This window comes from Aulonocara stuartgranti (assembly GCF_965226115.1).
Source record: "Aulonocara stuartgranti genome assembly, chromosome: 3".
Taxonomy (NCBI): domain Eukaryota; kingdom Metazoa; phylum Chordata; class Actinopteri; order Cichliformes; family Cichlidae; genus Aulonocara; species Aulonocara stuartgranti.
The window spans coordinates 6484604-6505422 of NC_138941.1; the positions used below are offsets into that span (position 1 = coordinate 6484604).

Consider the following 20819-nt stretch of genomic DNA (forward strand, 5'->3'; position numbering starts at 1 on the left):
AATTAAAAGTAGTCCATCAACTGAAAGGTTTAAAATGTTCACACGTGTTGGACTGACTGAAGCTTCCAGTCACAGTGACTCAGTGTGTGTCAGTGAATGCATCGTGTGTGCTTCAGGCTCCACCTAGTGGACTGATAGCAGAGCAGCTGATGAATTTGAAGAGTGTGGCCTTTTTGCACACAGCCTGTAAATGTCAACAACAAAAGGAGTGTGTAAAACATGTATATTGTAGTGATGCAGTGTACTGTGTATATTTATACTGGCAGTATGGAACATGATTATTTGGAAATGCCTAAAATGGAAATGATCATATACTGTGAGGTGAGGTGTGGACAGTGGTTGTGCTTTTGTAACATTGAGGCAAAGACAGTGATTAGTGTTTAGGGGACACATCATTGGTTTTTGTTAAAAAGAAACAGTTTCTCCACTGTGGCAGGTCGTAGGCGATTTTTTTTTTCTAAACTGTCTCTAACTCTCACTAACCGCAACTCTCCATCAAACGCCCACATTTTGTCTGAGGGGTTTATATCGCTGTCATAGCTCGCGGCAAAGTTCGAACTGCTTCCTGAACCAGTCACGTGGTACAGCCGGGCAGCGAGGCTTCGGACGTCATCATTTTCAGCTCCTCCCATAAATGAAGCAAGCCTGGATACGCGCTTCGCGGAAACGCCCCCTCCATTACTCGACACACGCTTCGAAGCCTCGATACAGAACGTCACATCACTAGTTAAAGCTGAGTAAACACTGACCCCAGACCAGCACCGTGATAAAGTGAGCTGCTGCTGCTGAACTTGAACAGGTAACAAAGTGATGAGCAGTCAGGCTGCAGGTTTCTACCTGTTCATGTTTCTACAGTAGAATCACTTTGAAGTGTCTTTGTGCTGTTTCATCTTTGATTTGTGTTCATAAACACTCAGAGAAACATCACGTGACCTCATCAGGATCTGTGTTGGTGTGTGGGGCTGTACCTCAGCTTTATGTTGTTACATGCTCATTTGTTCATTTCACACAGTAACATCAAAGTAATGTTATGAGGAGTAATGAAGTAACGTACTCCATTACTTTTAATTAAAGTGTTCTGTGTAATATGTGTAATAATGACTGTTTTGAGTAATGACCAACACTGATCACAACAAAGAGGAAATGCCTCCAACATGCACAAACATTTGAGCCACAACATGCAGTTAATGTGCACAAATGTCTTTGATATGCTGCTCAGTGATGGTGGTGACTGTCAGAGCAGAGCTACTGAGAATCAATAAGTAATATCAATGATGGGATCAGAATCACTAAATTCTTCTCATCCCTGTCAGTATCATACATGTGCTGTATAATGTGATAAATGTAGAGGTGCTGGCTGTTCTCTCACTCTGCTGTTTAGCTGTAAAGGACGCCTCCCTGCCTTTGTCTCATTCATGACCTTTAATAGTCTCTTCTAACATGCAGAGATCTGTATGATCTGTTTCATAGAGTCTAACCAGCCTGTACAGGTAACAACAACAGTCACTGCATCACTGACACACAAACGTCATCTCTGTCAATAACAACATTCATACATGGAATAAAAACACATCAGTGGATCATTGCTGGAGCTGATGTTTGTGCTCCTGGTGCAAAGGCTCTCAGTTTCCTCCTTGAAATAACATCAGTGGTGGGTCAGCGACATGCTTTCTTTCCCTCTCAGGTTTAAATATCTGGGACTCTCCACCGTTTGGTTTTAGAGCTGAAGAAGCTTCTCAGATGAAACGTCTTCCAGAAACTTAAAGACGTCTCTTTTCTCTCCAAGCTCCTTAGATCACATGACCTGGATGACTGAACCTACAGACATATTGACCTGGTTTCATGGTCACATGACAGGTCAGAGGTCAGCGACTGTAACTCAGTTCCTCCTGTTAATGTGAACTCACTGAGTGTTTGTGGTTTACCTCTCAGACTGACTGAAGATGATGATGGAGGAAGAGGAGGACAGAGCAGAGTCTGCAGGGTCCAGCTGTCCGTCTGTGAGGAGTGACCGGTCCAAAGGTCATAATCCAGAGTTCAGTGGTGAACCTGGAGCAACGAGGTCAGAGAGCTGAACTCACTGAGTAACAGAAATAATTCTGCACTGACATTATAATCAGTGTTGACTCTGGTTGATTGTCTGACTGTGTTTGTGAGCTGAGAGGAAATGAAAATGAGTTTGTAACAAAAATCAGTTTTGTCCAGTTTTCCTGTAAAAAGCTGAACTCTAATCTAAGAGGATGTTACTGACAGGAAACAGCTGCATTATCTGCAGTCTGTGTGATCACAGCTGCTTCAATCATGTTTGTGTCTGCAGAGGTCAGAGGTCACAGTCTGCAGGGCCCAGCTGTCCGTCTGTGAGGAGCGACCGGTCCAAAGATCACCCTCCAGTCTTCAGTGGTGAACCTGGAGCAACGAGGTCAGAGAGCTGTGATGACTCCTTTACATGTTTGTGTTTCCTGGATAAATATGACCTGAAACATCCTCAGATTGTTACAAAGATTCATTAAAAAGAAAACAATGAAAGAGAAAAGATCCAAATGTTCGACTTGGTCATTTGCTGTTTGAGGACAGTGATGCTCATATCTGTGGGGAAAGTGTGACCTGAGTGGGTTCATGTTTGTCTTTAAAGAACAGAGCTGCTCTGATTCTCTTTGTGTCTGATCTGTTAAACAGTCTGAGAGGTCACACAGAGACCCAGCAGCTAAAGCCTGGATCATACTGGCTGCTGTTACTCCATCAGGACAACACTGAACCACAGTGGTGTGGATGTAGTGGATAAATCCCACCATACTGATGCTCAGAGTTAACCACAGGGAACAAAACCAGATGTTACCTTCAGATTGTGACCTTTGGAGTGGACGATGCAGATTTCAATAGAGAATAAATGTTGTTGTTTTTCAGCTGTGAAGAAAGAATCTAATTTTCTGAACTTGAGAATTTATGATGCTGGAAACAACATGGAGACTATAACACAACATTTCCACTGTGTTCATAGAATGAATGTAAAACTGTCAGACATTCATTAAATATGCAAAATGTCTACAGAAGCATCAGAGGGTCAGACGTGAAGCACTCAGTGATTTTGATCAAATGACTCATCAGTTATTGATCTGTACTACACTGATCTACCACGTTAGTAAAGCTGGTGTTCTGGTGGTGGAGGGAGACTCGGATCATGTTCTGGTTTTGGAGCAGTGATCTGCTGATGGTTCAGTTTGATGAGCTTCTTCAAAATCATCCCTGACATCACCACTGAAAGGACGTCCATGAAAACAGACTGAAAATTACTGATATGTTCACAATCTGAGAGTTTAAAACTTGACAGACTTGATTCAGATGAAGTTATTTGAGCAGAAACTCCTGGATCTTTATCCTGTGTGGATCTAATCCTTCATGGTTCCTCCACAGAGTGGACCAGCAGAGCTCAGAGGTTCCCAGTGGTCAGTCTGCCCAGCAGCATCAAACACAGCTGGACTCCATATTTATGGTCTGTACATGTACAACAACTACTGTTACATCTGTTCTGTTCACAGTCATCTCCATGCTGCTCTTTGTAGACCAGTGGATCGTCAGTGTGTCCAACATGGATCTGATGTTTGGCTCCATGATTTCAGTCTGATTGGCTCATTCATAAATATTCTGTTCCAGCTGCTGGAGGACAACATCATCACTTTTGTGAAGAACGAGCTGAAGAAGATCCAGAAGGTTCTGAGTCCAGGTTACCCAGAATGCTTAGAGAGTCAGAGGAGCAGCAGCAGAGAGGCGTTTGTGAAGATCACAGTGGACTTCCTGAGGAGAATGAAGCAGGAGGAGCTGGCTGACCGTCTGCAGAGCAGTAAGAGGATTTATCTAAAGATTTAAGCTGCTGGATAAATGAACATTTTCCAGAGATGGAAGATGGAGCAACATGTTTTAAAGATTAGTTCTTTTTGGAATTGAGTGTTTATTTTTCTTCTCATTCAGAACTTCAAGCTGCAGTTTGTCACCGTAACCTTAAATCCACCCTGAAGAAGAAGTTCCAGTGTGTGTTTGAGGGCATCGCTAAAGCAGGAAACCCAACCCTCCTGAATCAGATCTACACAGAGCTCTACATCACAGAGGGAGGGACTGCAGAGGTCAATGATGAACATGAGGTCAGACAGATTGAAACAGCATCCAGGAAACCAGACAGACCAGAAACAACCATCAGACAAGAAGACATCTTTAAAGCCTCACCTGGAAGAGATGAACCAATCAGAACAGTGCTGACAAAGGGGGTGGCTGGCATTGGGAAAACAGTCTTAACACAGAAATACAGCCTGGACTGGGCTGAAGACAAAGCCAACCAGGACATCCAGTTCATATTTCCATTCACTTTCAGAGAGCTGAATCTGCTGAAAGAGGAAAAGTTCAGCTTGGTGGGACTTGTTCATCACTTCTTTACTGAAACCAAAGAAGCAGGAATCTGCAGCTTTGAAGACTTCCAGGTTGTGTTCATCTTTGATGGTCTGGATGAGTGTCGACTTCCTCTGGACTTCCACAAAACTACAATCCTAACTGACCCTAGAAAGTCCACCTCAGTGGATGTGCTGCTGATAAACCTCATCAGGGGGAAACTGCTTCCCTCTGCTCGCCTCTGGATAACCACACGACCTGCAGCAGCCAATCAGATCCCTCCTGACTGTGTTGGCATGGTGACAGAGGTCAGAGGGTTCACTGACCCACAGAAGGAGGAGTACTTCAGGAAGAGATTCAGAGATGAGGAGCAGGCCAGCAGCATCATCTCCCACATCAAGACATCACGAAGCCTCCACATCATGTGCCACATCCCAGTCTTCTGCTGGATCACTGCTACAGTTCTGGAGGATGTGCTGGAAACCAGAGAGGGAGGACAGCTGCCCAACACCCTGACTGAGATGTACATCCACTTCCTGGTGGTTCAGGCCAAAGTGAAGAAGGTCAAGTATGATGGAGGAGCTGAGACAGATCCACACTGGAGTCCAGAGAGCAGGAAGATGATGGAGTCTCTGGGAAAACTGGCTTTTGACCAGCTGCAGAAAGGAAAGCTGATCTTCTATGAATCAGACCTGACAGAGTGTGGCATCGATATCAGAGCAGCCTCAGTGTACTCAGGAGTGTTCACACAGATCTTTAAAGAGGAGAGAGGACTGTACCAGGACAAGGTGTTCTGCTTCATCCATCTGAGTGTTCAGGAGTTTCTGGCTGCTCTTCATGTCCATCTGACCTTCATCAACTCTGGACTCAATCTGCTGGAACAACAACAAACAACATCCAAGCGGTCTAGTTTTTTTTAGAAAAAAAGAGTCTCTCCACCAGAGTGCTGTGAACAAGGCCTTACAGAGTCCAAATGGACACCTGGACTTGTTCCTCCGCTTCCTCCTGGGTCTTTCACTGCAGACTAATCAGAGTCTCCTACGAGGTCTGCTGACACAGACAGGAAGTAGCTGGCAGACCAATCAGGAAACAGTCCAGTACATCAAGGAGAAGCTCAGTGAGAATCTGTCTGCAGAGAAGAGCATCAATCTGATCCACTGTCTGAATGAACTGAATGATCGTTCTCTAGTGGAGGAGATCCAACAGTCCCTGAGATCAGGAAGTCTCTCCACAGATGAACTGTCTCCTGCTCAGTGGTCAGCTCTGGTCTTCATCTTACTGTCATCAGAAGAAGATCTGGATGTGTTTGACCTGAAGAAATACTCTGCTTCAGAGGAGGCTCTTCTGAGGCTGCTGCCAGTGGTCAAAGCCTCCAACAAAGCTCTGTGAGTACATATGTGATCATAGCTTTAGCTTTTAAATGTTTATTCTAGTTAACACAGATCAGGTGGAACAACTCAAATAAAATATCAAAAATATTAAGTGGTCATCGGTACTCAGTTTGTTCAATACTGAATACAATGGAGCACAAATTGTCCACGTTTCTGAAATATTTCTGGGTGTAACTGTCACCAAAGTGCAATTTAGACCTGGCCTGTGGTTGTTATCTAAGTGATAATCATCAATTCTACTAAAACAAATACAAAATAAAGAAGTTTGACACATTCTGTTGATATCAAAAGCACACTGAACAATTCACTGTTGTTTTACTGCTGTTCTTTCTTCACTTCTTCTCCTCTGATTCTCTCCACATGTTGCTCTGCATCAGTGCTCAGTTTCCTGACAAAACAAGATGAAATATTGCTAAATATAATAGTATCTCATTACGCTTCAACATAAGTGTTTTATTTTTGTAATTGTTTATCTGTTATTTTTCAGACTGAGTCACTGTGACCTGTCAGAGAGAAGCTGTGAAGCTCTGGCCTCAGGTCTCAGCTCTCAGACCTCTAATCTGAGACAGCTGGACCTGAGTAACAGTAACCTGAAGGATTCAGGCGTGAAGCTTCTGTCTGAAGGACTGAAGAGTCCACGCTGTACACTGGAAACTCTCAGGTGAGATCAAGCATTTTTCTTTCATCAACTGACAGAATTAGCAGATTAATAATAAGGCAGTCCTCTAATAAGAGGAGAAGTGGAGGTGTTTTGAAGGGCAACATACTCTTATGTTAACAAGACAGGAAGTAGTTCCTGGGAACTGCTTCCTTTGTTGTTGTCTAAGTAGAAACATGATGGTGAAACAGTGATGAGTTTGCAGAGGTGGATCCACAGCACACAACACAACAATGCTGTTGCGAGCTGAAAGCAGACTTCTCACAGATTCTGAGGCTGCAGGTTTCATCACTGTCCAACCAAAATTCACTGAACCAGCAGTAAATGAACGTCCAAAACGACGCTTCATGTTTAAAAAACAGATGATCAGGGGGATTTGTGTTTACATCTTTTTTGTGTGATCTGTTCACCTGCTGTTTCAGCTGTTTGGTGGTTGTTGAGATGGGTTTGTGAACTTTTAGCTGAGATTCTGACGTTTCTGTAGATACCACACATGTCTAATTACTTTGTATAGCATGAATGGCCATAACGAGGTTTTTAACAGTAAGAAAAGTTGTAAAACTTGAGAAAATATAATTAAAAGTCCAAAACCTTCTACGTCTGGTGGCTTGTGGTAAGGAGCAGATCAAACGAGTACAGAATTACGTTATAATTATAAATGGCTTCAACAGCACATTCAGGTCTGTGAGACTCATTCAGACACTGAGCCGTGGCTCTGTGCTACATGCACATATTTCTGCATCTCTGCCATTCAGACACACTTTATATATAGTTTATTTTATGTAGTATTCAATACTGAACTGTACATTTAGTCTTTTTAAAGGCAGCAAGTTGTATTCAGTGTTTTCATAAAAGCCTTATTTTTATCCATTTACTGCTATTAGGAAGAACACGTGAGGTTTAAGACCTGGACCAGTTTGAAACCTTTTGTCCTCCACAGTGGAAAATGGGTGGAAATAAAAATGGGTCTCACTTTAGCCAGCTCCTAATTTTATCAGTTCTACTCTCAGCGTCTCCTGTATATCTCCTGTATAAATGTTGCACTCAGCTTTGTGGTCTCCAATATCACTGAAATGCAGCCAGATGCTGCTCATTTTGCCTTTTCACTCTTTCCTGACACGCTTGCATTTCAATACAGCTCCCATTTCTCTGTGTACTGGTCTCTACCACTACCCTTGCTGTCTATGGGACATGTCCTCTTTCACATAATGGTATGATCCCAGTCTGTCTCTTAAAGTGTTTGGCCACATGGTTTGCTCATCAGAATAAAACCTCAGCCGTGCTCACATTGATTATCAGCAAGCCTGAAAATTCATCAATATTTGATATATGAAATTATCTCAAGGGCTTGATTTGGCCCACGGGCCATATGTTTGACACCCCTGGTTTACACAGTTTGGTATTCAATGTACAAGTGAGCTAGCTCTCAGCTAACTAGCAGACAAGCTAACTGCTGGGACTGCGTCTTTCTAACAAGAGCGTCAGACACTCAGACTGGTTTCCTTTGTGGATGATGATGTGTTCTCACACTGATCCTTCATGCTGATGCTGCCATCCACCCACTGCTCCTGGATTCCTCATCATCATCTCCATCAGCCCTCACAATACTCCACCTTCTTCAGCTTCATGTTCAGCAGCCTGGATGGACAGTAATTCTTTCCATGGGTTATGGTGGGACATTGAGAGCTGAAGTCAAACAGCAGTGAGAATGAAAGACTGATTCATTTCTATTTAGTCTTGTGATGTGCAGCTTTGTTCAGAGCATTAAGGCCCAGCAAAGATCACTGAGGTCATAGAGTCCTGATGAAACCTGTGTGCTTATAGAAACTGAGACCAGATGAACCAGAATAGAAGGACATTAAAATGAAGTGTCAGCTACACAAAGGCAAAGCTATTCAGTTGTTGCTGTGAGTTATTTAAATGGAGGATGGAGTCAGACTTTAAGCTGCTGGACTCAGTCACTATATCCTGTTGTCCTCATAGAACCTGGACACACAGACTCACCTGTGACACAGTGACACACAGTGTGGGCTACACACACATTAGAAAGTGGATCAGTCACACTTGTGCAATCATTTGTTGTGCTGGGAAACCATGAACACTTTGAATCACATTAATGGCTTTGTTACAGCAACATGCAATCATGAGTTCAAAAGTAGTGTATTGTGTACTTATTTTAATAGTACTGCAGTATGAGAAGTGCAACATTCAGTGTGCAGAAACAGATCAGGTGCTTTCTAACAGCAGTGTTCCCTTTAACACAGCAGCAGTTCAAATATTTCTGTCAGTCTGAGCTGAAACATGAATCTAATCAAATATCAAATCAAAGTTCTTTGCCTCTGCCAGGACGTTAACATTTGATCTAGTTTTTTACAAAGTTCCCTCAGCGTCCAGAGCCACCAACATACCTTTGATCAACAGCAAGTGAACATTTATAAATGTGTGTTTGCAGAACAGGAAGCAGCAGAACTATTGTTCTGTTATCAGGCAGCAGCACAAACGCTCATCAGCTCATTTACTGTGCAGGACTTTGAGTGTGTGAAGTGTGTGTTTGTGCTGGATTTCCTTTGGAGAATCTCAGTCAGAAACCAGACAAAGAAAAACTCTTTCAACAGTCCAGGTTGAGTTGACAACATGAACTGCATTTATCTTCCTCTGACTGACATGTTCTTCCTCCTCTGCACCGAGCCAGCTGCTAAGACTCACAAGCTCATTGACATTTTCTGATGATAAAGAAACTCTCTTCTTCTGCACAATATGAGCAGCAACAGAGAAGAAGCTTTCACAGGTACAGATGTTGCAGCTGTGGCCAAGTACATGTGCTGCATGTTGGAGCAGCACTCTAATGGACAGGCCTCTGTACTGATGGTGGGCTCTGCTCTGTATCCACCACACTGTTCTCAGCTGAGTCTTCCTCCTGTTCACAATCACACTCTGATCAAGCATGTTCACGTTGTAACGCCGTGGCTTTCTCAGTCTCTCCTTTTTCTACAGCTCATGTGTTCTTCTTGTGATGCTGCGTCTTGAGGCTCATACATGCCGTCATTTGTTGATCCTAAGAACGTTCCTCAGACCGACTTCTTCAACAACAGATAACTTTAGTTGTATCAACACTGCCTCCTGGAACAGTTTAAAATGAACATGTCAAAGATCTGTACCTGTCTCCATGTTTCTGTCCCCGCCCCTTTCTTTCTGTCCTGGGTCATGTGAGCGCTGCAGTAGTATTAGGCCCACCCTCAATGCTCCCATTGGCTGAGATGCATAATGATGCCCATTTCAAGCCAGCACTGATCAACATCCCTCCTGTGACCCATGGCTGTTATATTCAGAGCCAGTGAGCACTTTCACAATAATCATGATTTTAAAAACTGTGATTAAAATAATTGCTGACGTTAATCAGTTAATGAGTTAACGAGATAATAACAGGTTAAGTTGCCCTAATAATTAGACTTTGGTGACAAACTGATGTGATCTCCATGTTTCCTTTGTTGGACTGTGGGCGAGTGTCAGAACTGAATGTACTGAGTAACATGTAGAGTTTAAACATGTGTCAGTTCCAGTTTTAGAGCTCTAAAGTGCAGCTATCATGTTAGGAATATGTTAGGAATAGACAGGAACACTGAGCACACTGAGGTCAAATCTTTATTTTACCACTCGCTGCATTCTTGATGTTCATGAATTCAGCAGGTTCATGATTGTCTGCAGCATTAATCTCATATTTCCATTAAAGTGTTGAATTTGACTGTTTGATGTTCTTTATGATCTCTGGCACCAGTTCATCTGTAGGCTGAGCTCAGTCCATCCATTTAGTGAAATGATGTTTAAAGGTCTCCTTGTTCTGTGAGCGTGCACAGATCCTGAAGCAGAAAGCCTGGGTTACAGAGAAATGATCATCACTGTGATGATGCTCATCGTCTCTGACTGGGATTTGAGGTTTTGTCAAAGCAGCAAAGAAAGCCTGGCTATGTTGGACTGGGTGTGGCAGCAGCTCCCAGTTTGAGTTCAGGAGACAGACACCCTCTCTACTTTGAAGATCAGCTTCAAACTTTCCTTTTTAATAAAGCTTATAGTTCGAGCTGGATCAGGTGACCCTGAACCATCCCTTAGTTATGCTGCTATAGGCTCAGGCTGTTGGTGGACTTCCCATGATGCTCTGCTTTCTTCTCCCCTCTTTTCACTCCTGATGCTTTTATATGTCACTACTGCATGTCCTTAACTTTTGTCTCTCTGTTTTGTTCTTGTCTCTCTGAGCTCATCTCTTCTCTTTCCCCTCACGCTGCAACCAGTCATGGTAGATGCTCCTCCTGGAGCCTGTTTTCACTGGGAGGATCTTTGTGTCAAAGGGAGATCTTCTTCCCACCATCACCAAGTGCTGCTCACAGTGGAGGCTGTTACCTTACACTGTTAAACAGCTTCAGATGACTGTTGTTGTCTGTTGGGTATTGTCACTTATAAATAAAGTTATAATGGATGGATAGATGTTATTGTGACAAAGAGAAAACAACTGTTGACAGATAGATTGTTGTTTTGTGTGTCTGCAGTCTGTCAGGCTGTCTGATTACAGAGGAAGGCTGTACTTCTCTGGCCTCCGCTCTGAGCTCCAACCCCTCCCATCTGAGAGAGCTGGACCTGAGCTACAATCATCCAGGTCCCTCAGGAATGAAGCTGCTGTCGGCTGGACTGAAGGATCCAGGCTGGAGACTGGACACTCTCAGGTATGGAGAGAAAATCTGATAGAGGAGGAAGAGCTGGAAACATTTCCCGTGTCTTTCACTCACTTCCTGTTTGTTTCCTGCAGATGACACATGAACAATCACACATGCAGGAATATTTTCAGGGACAGACACACTAGTCTAGCTGGATAGTTCATGGATATTTATGTAGGGGTCTCCAAGGAGTCTGTTTGCAGGAACATTTAGGTCACAGGTGTACCTGATATAGATGCCAGTTTACCTAATAAAGTGTCAGCTAACATTTGGAAATGGAAGCTAAAATAATGACAAACTGTACATTCACAGCTGAATTCACAATAAATTTGTTCTGAAGTGCACATTTTTCTGTTATTGTTCTCAAACAACAGAATGAGAATGAAATATTGATTCTAACAGGGCCCATAAACAGCATTAGCTTAGCAGCATTAGCTTATCAGAGTTTCTATCATGGTCACAGAAATCTTTAGCAGAGAAAAGTGGCCTACTTAGCAATAACTGCTCAAGTTGTATAAAGAAAGGGAAAACAGTATTAGCATTAGCTGCTAATGGCAGCTTACTTAGCATAAACTCTTCACATCTTTATAATGCAAGGGAAAGGAGTCACTCATGGAAGCCTATTTAGCATTAACGTCTCACATCATTATAAAACAAGAGAAAAGGGTATTAGCATAAGCTACTAATGCTTATTCACCTCAAATTAGCTTTAGCTGCTAATGGTAGCCTACTTAGCATTAACTCCTCACTAATATAATGCTAATTCATATCAAATTAGCATTAGCTGCTCATATTGTTATAAGGAAAGAGAAAACAATATTAGCATTAGCTACTAATAGTTATTCAGCCCTAATTAGAATAAGCCTCTAAAAGCAGCCTACTTAGCATTAACTCCTCACATCGTTGTTACCCAACGGGAAAGAGTATTAGTATTAGCTACTATCATTTTTAATAAGTAAGAGAAAACAGTGTTAGCATTATTGAATAATGCTAATTCACACTAAATTAGAATTACCTATTTACAAAAGCGTACTTAGAATTAGCTGCTCACATTGTTAAAAAGTAAGGGAAAACAGTATTAGTATTAGCACATAATGCTAATTCACGTCAAAGTAGCATTAGTTAATAATGGCAGCCTACTTAGCATTAACTGCTCACTAATATAATGCTAATTCACATCAAATTAGCATTAGCTGCTCACATTGTTAAAAGGGAAAACAATAATAGCATTAGCTGCTAATAATTATTCACCTAATTAGAGTTAGCCCCTAATGGCAGCCTAGTTAGCATTAACTCCTCACATTGTTATAATGTAAGGGAAAAGAATTAGCATTAGCAGATAATGTTGACCTTGGCCCACTGGAAAAGTTCAGAACTAAAGATTTAGGAGTGTTTCTCGATAGCTCTTTCTCATTTGAGAAACAAATAAATTCTGTTATTAAAACCAGCTGTAAGGTTTATATTGTTGATTGTCATTTATACTTAGAAATATTTACTCATATATGCTTAGAGTTGTATAATTGATTGCATAATGATAGAGGTTTGATCCTTAGTAGTCTGTAAAGACTCTGTGTGCCTTCCAGAGTGCTCTGGCATGCACACACCACTTGGGGCCATGAGAGAGGTCGTACCCTCTCTTACTGATTTATGGTGTAGGACAGGGGTCTCAAACTCAATTTAGCTGGGGGCCGCTGCAGGCAGAGTCTGGGTGAGGCTGGGCCGCATTAGGTTTTCCACAAGAAAGGCATGGTTAAAAAATTCCAATCCTCTCAAATCTCTTTATTTTTATTTTTTAACACAAAATATGAAAAATAAATAAACAAATTAAGAATTAATAAGAAAATAAATCAATCTGTAATACATAAATAAAATAATAATAAGATGTTTTTAGTCAGTGAACTTGTGTTTTTCTTTCAGTCTTCTATATCTGCTGTATTTAGATTGAAATGTCTGTATTAACAGTTCTATAACCTTCTTCTGAACATGAATGGAACACTGTAGAAAATGAACTGTTCTTCTGAACATGGCTTCTCTTGCCTACTCCTTGCTGCTAGAGACCTGGCAGCGTTTCCTCTCGCATAGCCGAGCCAGATTCGGCCTGAGGGAGGAAGCAGTTGCGACCCTCAGTATGTCTTGAAGATGATCATCCGTAAGTCTGGACCTGTACTTGGACTTATTGAAGTTCAAAGTGGAGAAGAGCTTTTGGCACAAGTATGTGCTACCAAAAAGGCACATGGTCCGCTTGAACATTCGGGAAAGCCGAGGGAAACTAGGGCTCAAGTCTCTCAAAAATTGTCCAAGCTTGTCTGCTTTTCCACTCACCTCCCTGAACTTTGCTTTGAGTTCAGAGTTGCACTGCAGCTCAATGAGCTCCATTTGAAGCACAGAAGGGGCATCTTGCACATCAAAGGAGAAGGGGTCCGCAAAAATGTGAAAGCTGGCTCTGTGTGTCTTGAAGTCAGCAAATCTGGGATCAAATTCCTCCTGTAGCCTCAAAATGACATCAACATACTCGTCAGCACTGAATGGTGTGCCTGCATCCACGAGTGCCTTGCATGCTGGGAAATGGCAAAGGTTTGTCTGAGAGAGCTGAGCTTTCCAGAGCGCCAGTTTTGTGGAGAATGCTCTCACGTTGTCATAGGCAGCACTGACAAGTTGCCCCTGGCCTTGTAACGTCTTGTTCAGTACATTAAGCTCATGTGTCATATCAACAAGAAAAGCTGAGTCCATGAGCCATTTGGGATCAGTTAGCACAGGAACACTAACTCCATCCTTCTCCATGAAGGCTTCACTTCTGCTCTCAACTCAAAAAGTCTCTTTAATACATTTCCCCTGCTGAGCCAACGTACCTCAGTGAAGTCGAGCACATCCCCATATTCTGACTCCATTTCCTCTAAAAAAGCACAGAACCTTCGGTGCTTTAAGCCCCTGGATCTGATTTGGTTGATGCATTTCACAACAATAGACATCACATTGTCAAACTTCAGGCATTTGCTGCAAAGGACCTGCTGATGGATGATGCAGTGCAGAGCAATGGCCTCCTCCACGCCTTCCTCTTCCAGTTTGTTTTGTGCCACCAGTCCATGTTTCCTCCCTGTCATTGATGGCGCTCCATCTGTTGTTATTCCAACAAACCTCTTCCATGGCAAACCAACATTCTCAATGGCATCACACAGCTTGTAAATATCTGCTGAGCGGTGGTCTGGCCATGCATTGGAATTACTGTGAGCAGCTCCTCCATCACTTCAAAACTGTCATCAACACCACGGACATACATTGGGAGCTGGGCAGTGTCGGTGATGTCTGTGGTCTCATCAAGAGCGACTGAGTATACACTGAAACATTTGGCTTTCTCACACAGTTGGTCATAAATGTCACTTGACAGGTCAGAAATGCGATCTGCTGCGGTGTTGGCAGAAAGGCTGATGTTGCTAAACTGACCTTTCTTTCCCGGACAGACTATATTTGCAGCCTGCAATATGCACTTTTAGACAAATGCACCTTCTGTGAATGGCTTCCCTGCTTTAGCAATCATCTCACTAACCACGTGGCTCCGACTGCTGCATTATTCTCTTTGGTTGCTTTCTTGGAGAAATCTTGCTGCCTCAGTAGATCTGTTTTAAGACTGGCAACCCGGTTCGCTCTCTCGTCTCCCTGGTATTTTGCATCCAGCTCAGCATGTCTAGTTGTGTAATGACGTTTCAAATTGTATTCCTTGTGCAGCGCAACTTTCTCTGTGCAAATAAGACAGGTCGGGGTGCCCCTGTGCTCAACAAAGAAATATTGCATTTCCCACTTTTCCTGAAATTGTCGGTGCTCATCACCAACCTTTCTCTTCACCGCAGGCTTTGAAAAAGACATGTTTGGGGCTATGTGACATTTATAATTCTACTTGGTGTCACTGTCGCATTGAAGTTTCAATCAAGCGTTTAGCCGACGGACGGGGAACGTCTCAACGCGTAGAGAACGTCATTTCTGCTTCTTTTTCTTGCAACCGTAGCACGGCGATCGGCAGATAAAAAGCCGGTAGCAGTCTCCTTTGTTTTTACGCTCGATGTTCATGTCTTTCATGACGACACGAACACCGTGGCGTTTGCAGATGGTAGAAAGTGCAGGGATAGCGAGCGCAAAAAAGGCGACTGCTCACGGCGCCGGGCTGTTGTTACAGGAGAAAGAAGCGGAAATGACACCGTGACATATAACAAATAACATCAGCTGTTTCTGATGTTAGTTGTTTTGACTGCTTTTACATTATATTGAAATATATGTAATGTTCATGTTTGCTGCAATGCAAACGCAGTGATGCAAATAAAAACATGGAGCCACAAATTACGGTGCGACCCTATAATTAGTCCGGGTTACCGGGGACTGTTGTTGCCGATGAACAGGTGTCGCTATGTGACTGCAGACTAAATTGGGCTGCATTGAGTTCATGACTTTTCTTTTATCCCGCCGCCTACGCATCACTGTGAGAGTTAATATGAGATCTCTCTCTGTGGAAAAATAACTTTAAATCCCACTGACGTGTGTATAAATCTATATACGTATAATGTCCCGCTGGGCAGCAACTTAAAAAAACAACTTTTTTTGAAGTGTTGTGAACGCAGCGCGCTGGGGCGAATGTCGGCGTTTGCCCAATAGAAAGGAGGAAGCCAGCCAGGCACAGGAAAGAAAGAAACACTCCAGGGCAACGCTGCTGGAACTTTGACTCATTGAGAAATGTTTCCCTGCTTGCATCAAGCCCGGCTGGTGTCCCCTGAGATCCATATCCCACCCTGATTGGTGGGTTAATTCAGCTCCGCCCACAACACTGTAAAGTGTCATACATTATCAAACTAACATTACATTTTCATATTAAGGTGGGGCCAAAAACTATCGTCCTGCGGGCCGCGAGTTTGAGACCCCTGGTGTAGGAGGACACCTACTCTGTGTCTGGTTAAGTATAAGAGCCCTTTGTTAGGGGGACCGCTGGACTCTTAGCACCAGCTTTGGGGTCACAGGGTCACATCTGGAACACACACACACAGACACACACACACACACACACAGACACACACACACTATGCACAGACTGGTACTCTTTGTTCATACCTGTGTAAGACGTCATAATGAACTTGTGCATATTCATGTAAGCTCAATAAAGAGCAGTGTTACGAGGGAGCAGACGAGAGCGACTGAGGTCAAGTGAAGGAACGGCGCTGTCACAGTTCTCTCCCTCATCAATTGTCTGGTTCCAGCGGTGGGTCTGTGCTAGACGACCCATCACCAGCTTTTTCCACTGGTTACCAGTACGTGGTAGAATCCACTTCCAGATCTGGTTGTCTTTAAATCTGTGAATGGATTGGCTCCATCTTATCTCTCTTTAACAAAAGAATCCAAGTGGAGCCCTCAGGTCTGCAGATAAGCAGCTTCTGACCAGAACTAGACGTAAAAACAGAGGTGAGCTTTATCGATGGCTGCAGCCAAACTCTGGAACAGTCGCCCTTCACATCAGGTCGTCACCAACACTGGACATTTTTAAAAGCCGGTTGGAAACACATTTGTACTCTGTAGCTTTCAATCCTGACCAGTCTTTATAGTCATTACTGTGTATGTTTCCTATTTTCTCTCTACTCTGTGCAGCACTTTGGCTCAAGCTGTTTTTAAATGTGCTGATAAATAAATGTAGATTTCTTTGAATAAAACAGTGGAGCCGAGCTTTGAGCTCAGTGTGTAACAGTGTGTGTGTGAGAGCCATGTAATGTCCATGTGTGCATGCTGACTGTGCTGCTCTGACCCCCCTCCTCCTTTCAGGGTGGAGCCTGCTGGAGTCCGATGGTTGAGACCAGGTCTGAGGAAGTGTAAGTGTGTTTTTAATGGGATTCATGAAAACAAAGCAGCACACATTCAACCATCTTCATCATGTCAGGAGTCATCATCAAAGTGTCAATCAATGAACAGATGATGGATCAATAACTGCAGCTGGATTGTGTTTGTTCTCTCCATCAGATTCCTGTCAACTCACAATCAACACAAACACAGTGAACACAGAGCTCCAACTGTCTGACAACAACAGGAAGGTGACACGTGTGGAGGAGGTTCAGTCATATCCTGATCATCCAGACAGATTTGATGTTCATCAGCTGCTGTGTAGAAATGGTCTGACTGGTCGCTGTTACTGGGAGGTCGAGTGGAGAGGAGACGTTTATATATCAGTGAGTTACAGAAGCATCAGAAGGAAAGGAGGCAGTGATGACTGTGTGTTTGGATACAATGATCAGTCCTGGAGTCTGATCTGCTCTGATGATGGTCCTCGTTATGTCAGACACAATAAGATACAAACATCCATCTCCTCCTCCTCCTCCTCCTCCTCTGTCTCTAACAGAGCAGCAGTGTATGTGGACTGTCCTGCTGGCACTCTGTCCTTCTACAGAGTCTCCTCTGACACTCTGATCCACCTCCACACCTTCAACACCACATTCACTCAAACTCTTTATCCTGGGTTTAGGTTCTATCCTGGTTCCTCAGTGTCCCTGTGCTGAGTGGAGTGTAAAGAGTGTCTCCTGTTACAGAAACACTCTGACTGTTGAACAGATAGTTCAGTCTGTACATGTCTGTCTCTTTCACTCACAAACACGTTTTCAGATTCATGGATTCAATCAGTTGATGTTTGAAACTCTTCTAAATGATTCCTTGTAAACTTCTTCCTCTTCAGTCACAAACAAACAGGAAGTGATGTCACATGTGTTCCTGTCCACACAGCAGAATGAGTCTATTGCTGACAGTGATGTACAAACAGAGTGAGCATTTCTGAGGCCCAAAATAAACTGAGTAGTTCACTGAATGAACAATGGACTGTGAGCTCAGTTCCTTCATCATTAGTATGGATTATATATGTATATGTATTATATTAGTATCATATATATCAGGTGCTGCTGCTTTCAGTCATTGTGCAAATGTGCTGTTTGTAAGCTTGTAAAGCTGCAGTCAGCTGAGACTGAAGAAGTCACCTGATCAGTGAGCAAACGTTTCTGAAAACGTCCAGATGAACAGAATCAACCTTTTGGGATCAGCCAGCAATGCAGCATCATTGTTGTTCAGCTTCAGAGGTTTGCAGGAATGAACTGATGACCAGAAACAGCTGCAAAGTCCAAGAAAATACCAGCTGGAGTTCAGCTGCATTTGAAGAAGTCAAAGAAAAGTAAGGATGGCAAAGGGCGACGTTTTCTTCCAAAGAGCTGCAAACATGGTCGACGCCTCATTAGAAGAATCATCTGGACATTTGTGAGGAACTCTAACCAAGAAAGCAACGTCACACAGATCCAACAGACAGTTTCCATGACTGCAAGTGTTGAGTGGAAAAATGCTACATTGCATTATTGCATCCTCTCACCACAGGAGGCGCTGTTGGCACCACTGATTGCTGATCAGCTGTTCTCTGATGATCTGATTGATACTGTGAATAACGGGACTCACTGAACTCTGTGACACAGTGAAGATTACAGAGTTTAACTTCACCCTTTAAGACTGACCACAGAACCAAGTCCGCCAGAGCTTTTGTTATATTTTTACATGCTGTGGAGCCATTTGTGGGAGCATTTCAAGTTGCTATGCATCAATACAACTGTTATAGCCCTAATTTTAATAATATGTGTGCATTAAGTCCATAGTAACTACATAAACTGCAAAAACAACCTCTGCTCATCCATCTCTGTGTGTATCAGGATACATTTGGTTCATAATACACAGAAAAATCAGAGTTATTACCTGTAATAAATGTGAAAGATTCCTGCAGTGATAACCAGGCAGGACTGAAACACATCCAAGCTGTCACCACGGTAACAGCACCGCCCATCCACAGGTGAGGGGAGGAGCAAAAAGAGGGACTTTGACCATTTTATACTAAAAACACTCAACTAATGTTTCTAATATGAAACAAATAAGCCCACATTAATGTGAGCGTTTATTAAATAATAATAATCATGATTTCCTCCTGATCTCATTTCCACAGCAGAGAAAACTGTGGTGTATATTGAGGTGGAGGGTGTGGTCTGTGGCTCAGGTGTAGAGTGAGGGTGGGGTGCACCACAGCAGCATGCTGGGACTGCTGAGGGTGGAGGAGGGAGTGATGATGACATCAGAGCTGCAGCACAGAGACCAGTGAACACACAGTCTGTTCATCTTTGCATAGATACAATATACAGCACAATATTGAATGACAGACACGCTGTGGGAGCTTCCACAGATACACTGACGTCAGCATCCAGAGTCCTCCTGCTGCTCCCCCCTCAGAGCCCCGTGATCAGCACCAACACATTCAGTTAGATGACAGAGTCCAGCTGCAGCTAGAATCAGCTCCCCTCTGTGAACAACAGCACAGCGTCAGTGTTTCACACTCAGTGAAAGGAGGAAACAGCAGAAGAACACCATGTGTGCTACGTTTCCCAGGACACACTACAAACTGCACAAATACAGAGCAGCACGTGGAAGGACCTGGAGCTGCATTTACAGAGCTGCAGACAGCGTGATGTCCTGTATGGACAGGTGGAAGGAACCAAGTCCTCAGCTGGAACACTCGTGTTTGTCCACAGACAGGAAACACAGCAGGAAACTTCCTCACAGAAGTGCAGCTCATGGATAACACACTTCCTGTCAGTCAGAATGAGGCTGCAGCCAAACACAGAAAGGTGTTTTTGTCCAGATGAGCCCAGAGAAGAAACACGAGTGTTCACAGACATCAGAAGCTCAGAGAGGTGAAACATGAGGTTGGAGTCCTCGTCAGCATCCAGAAGAGCTGCTGTGAAACCCTGAGTACTCATGACAGACTCTGATGGCACAAACACATCATGATTCAAACAGAAAGACAAACATGGAGCTCCTGATCCTCCTGCATGAGAACAAGCTGACATGAGCGCTGTGTCTGAGAGTGTCTCCCTGTCACAGTGACAATAACACAGCTGCTGCTCACAGTCATTAAACTGACCTGAGGTCAGCTGTGCTCCTTACATATGAACCATGTGACCTCACATCAGTGCTGTGGATGACTGTAGTCATAGAAGAGTAGAGCTGTAGCAGGTGGTGTGAGGAGGAGGTGGTGTATTCTAGTTAACGCAGTACTGAAACACTCCAGCAGAGGGCGCTGTTAAGTCCTTATTGTAACACAGTTACTGTGTGCAGTTAGACTTCATACATAATCTGCACTTATTTCCATCAGACATGCTGTCAGTAAATGATTGGTTTCTATTGATTCTACTTCCTGTTGACTCGTTTGATGACAGTGAAACAATCACAGCTGATTGTGTGATGATGTAAACTGTCACTGTTACATTCAGTGTGTGTGACATAATGTTAGTGCAGGCTGATAACAGCCTGGTTCTGTTAGAAACACATGAACGTGTCCATAGATCAGTGTGTGTTTAACATGAGAGCTTCAGCCCTGCTGATGTGTTAAATAAAGACATGCAGGAAAACTGATGAGACTCTGAAATAACTCTTTATATTTATAATGTAACTCTGCATCAAAAGAACAACAAAGGATCCCAGACAGGTTTCTGTGAACAAAGACCATTCTGATGTTTCTGTGTTTCTAACACTTTGACATTATTAGTAAACAGACTGCAGTGAGCAGCATTTATAAAGAGCTTCTATATAAAGATATGACAGCTGTTTGACAAGTTTATCACTCTGTGTTTGGACCTGATCAGTCCA

At 43.2% G+C, this 20819-nt stretch overlaps 1 protein-coding gene and 1 pseudogene across 2 annotated transcripts in view; one reads left to right on the forward strand and one right to left on the reverse strand.

Annotated features, from left to right (window-relative positions):
- Positions 1-20819, reverse strand: part of LOC309703011 (uncharacterized protein) — a gene marked incomplete at its 3' end in the record, with an annotated part of 348344 nt that overhangs the window by 41924 nt on the left and 285601 nt on the right. The window lies entirely within an intron of this gene.
- Positions 1787-19537, forward strand: LOC309702204 (protein NLRC3-like; annotated as a pseudogene). Its single transcript, XR_014280690.1, has 10 exons — positions 1787-1857; positions 1933-2062; positions 2318-2419; positions 3412-3490; positions 3652-3838; positions 3967-5762; positions 6256-6429; positions 10968-11141; positions 16926-16972; positions 17121-19537. The product of XR_014280690.1 is annotated as a protein NLRC3-like (transcript).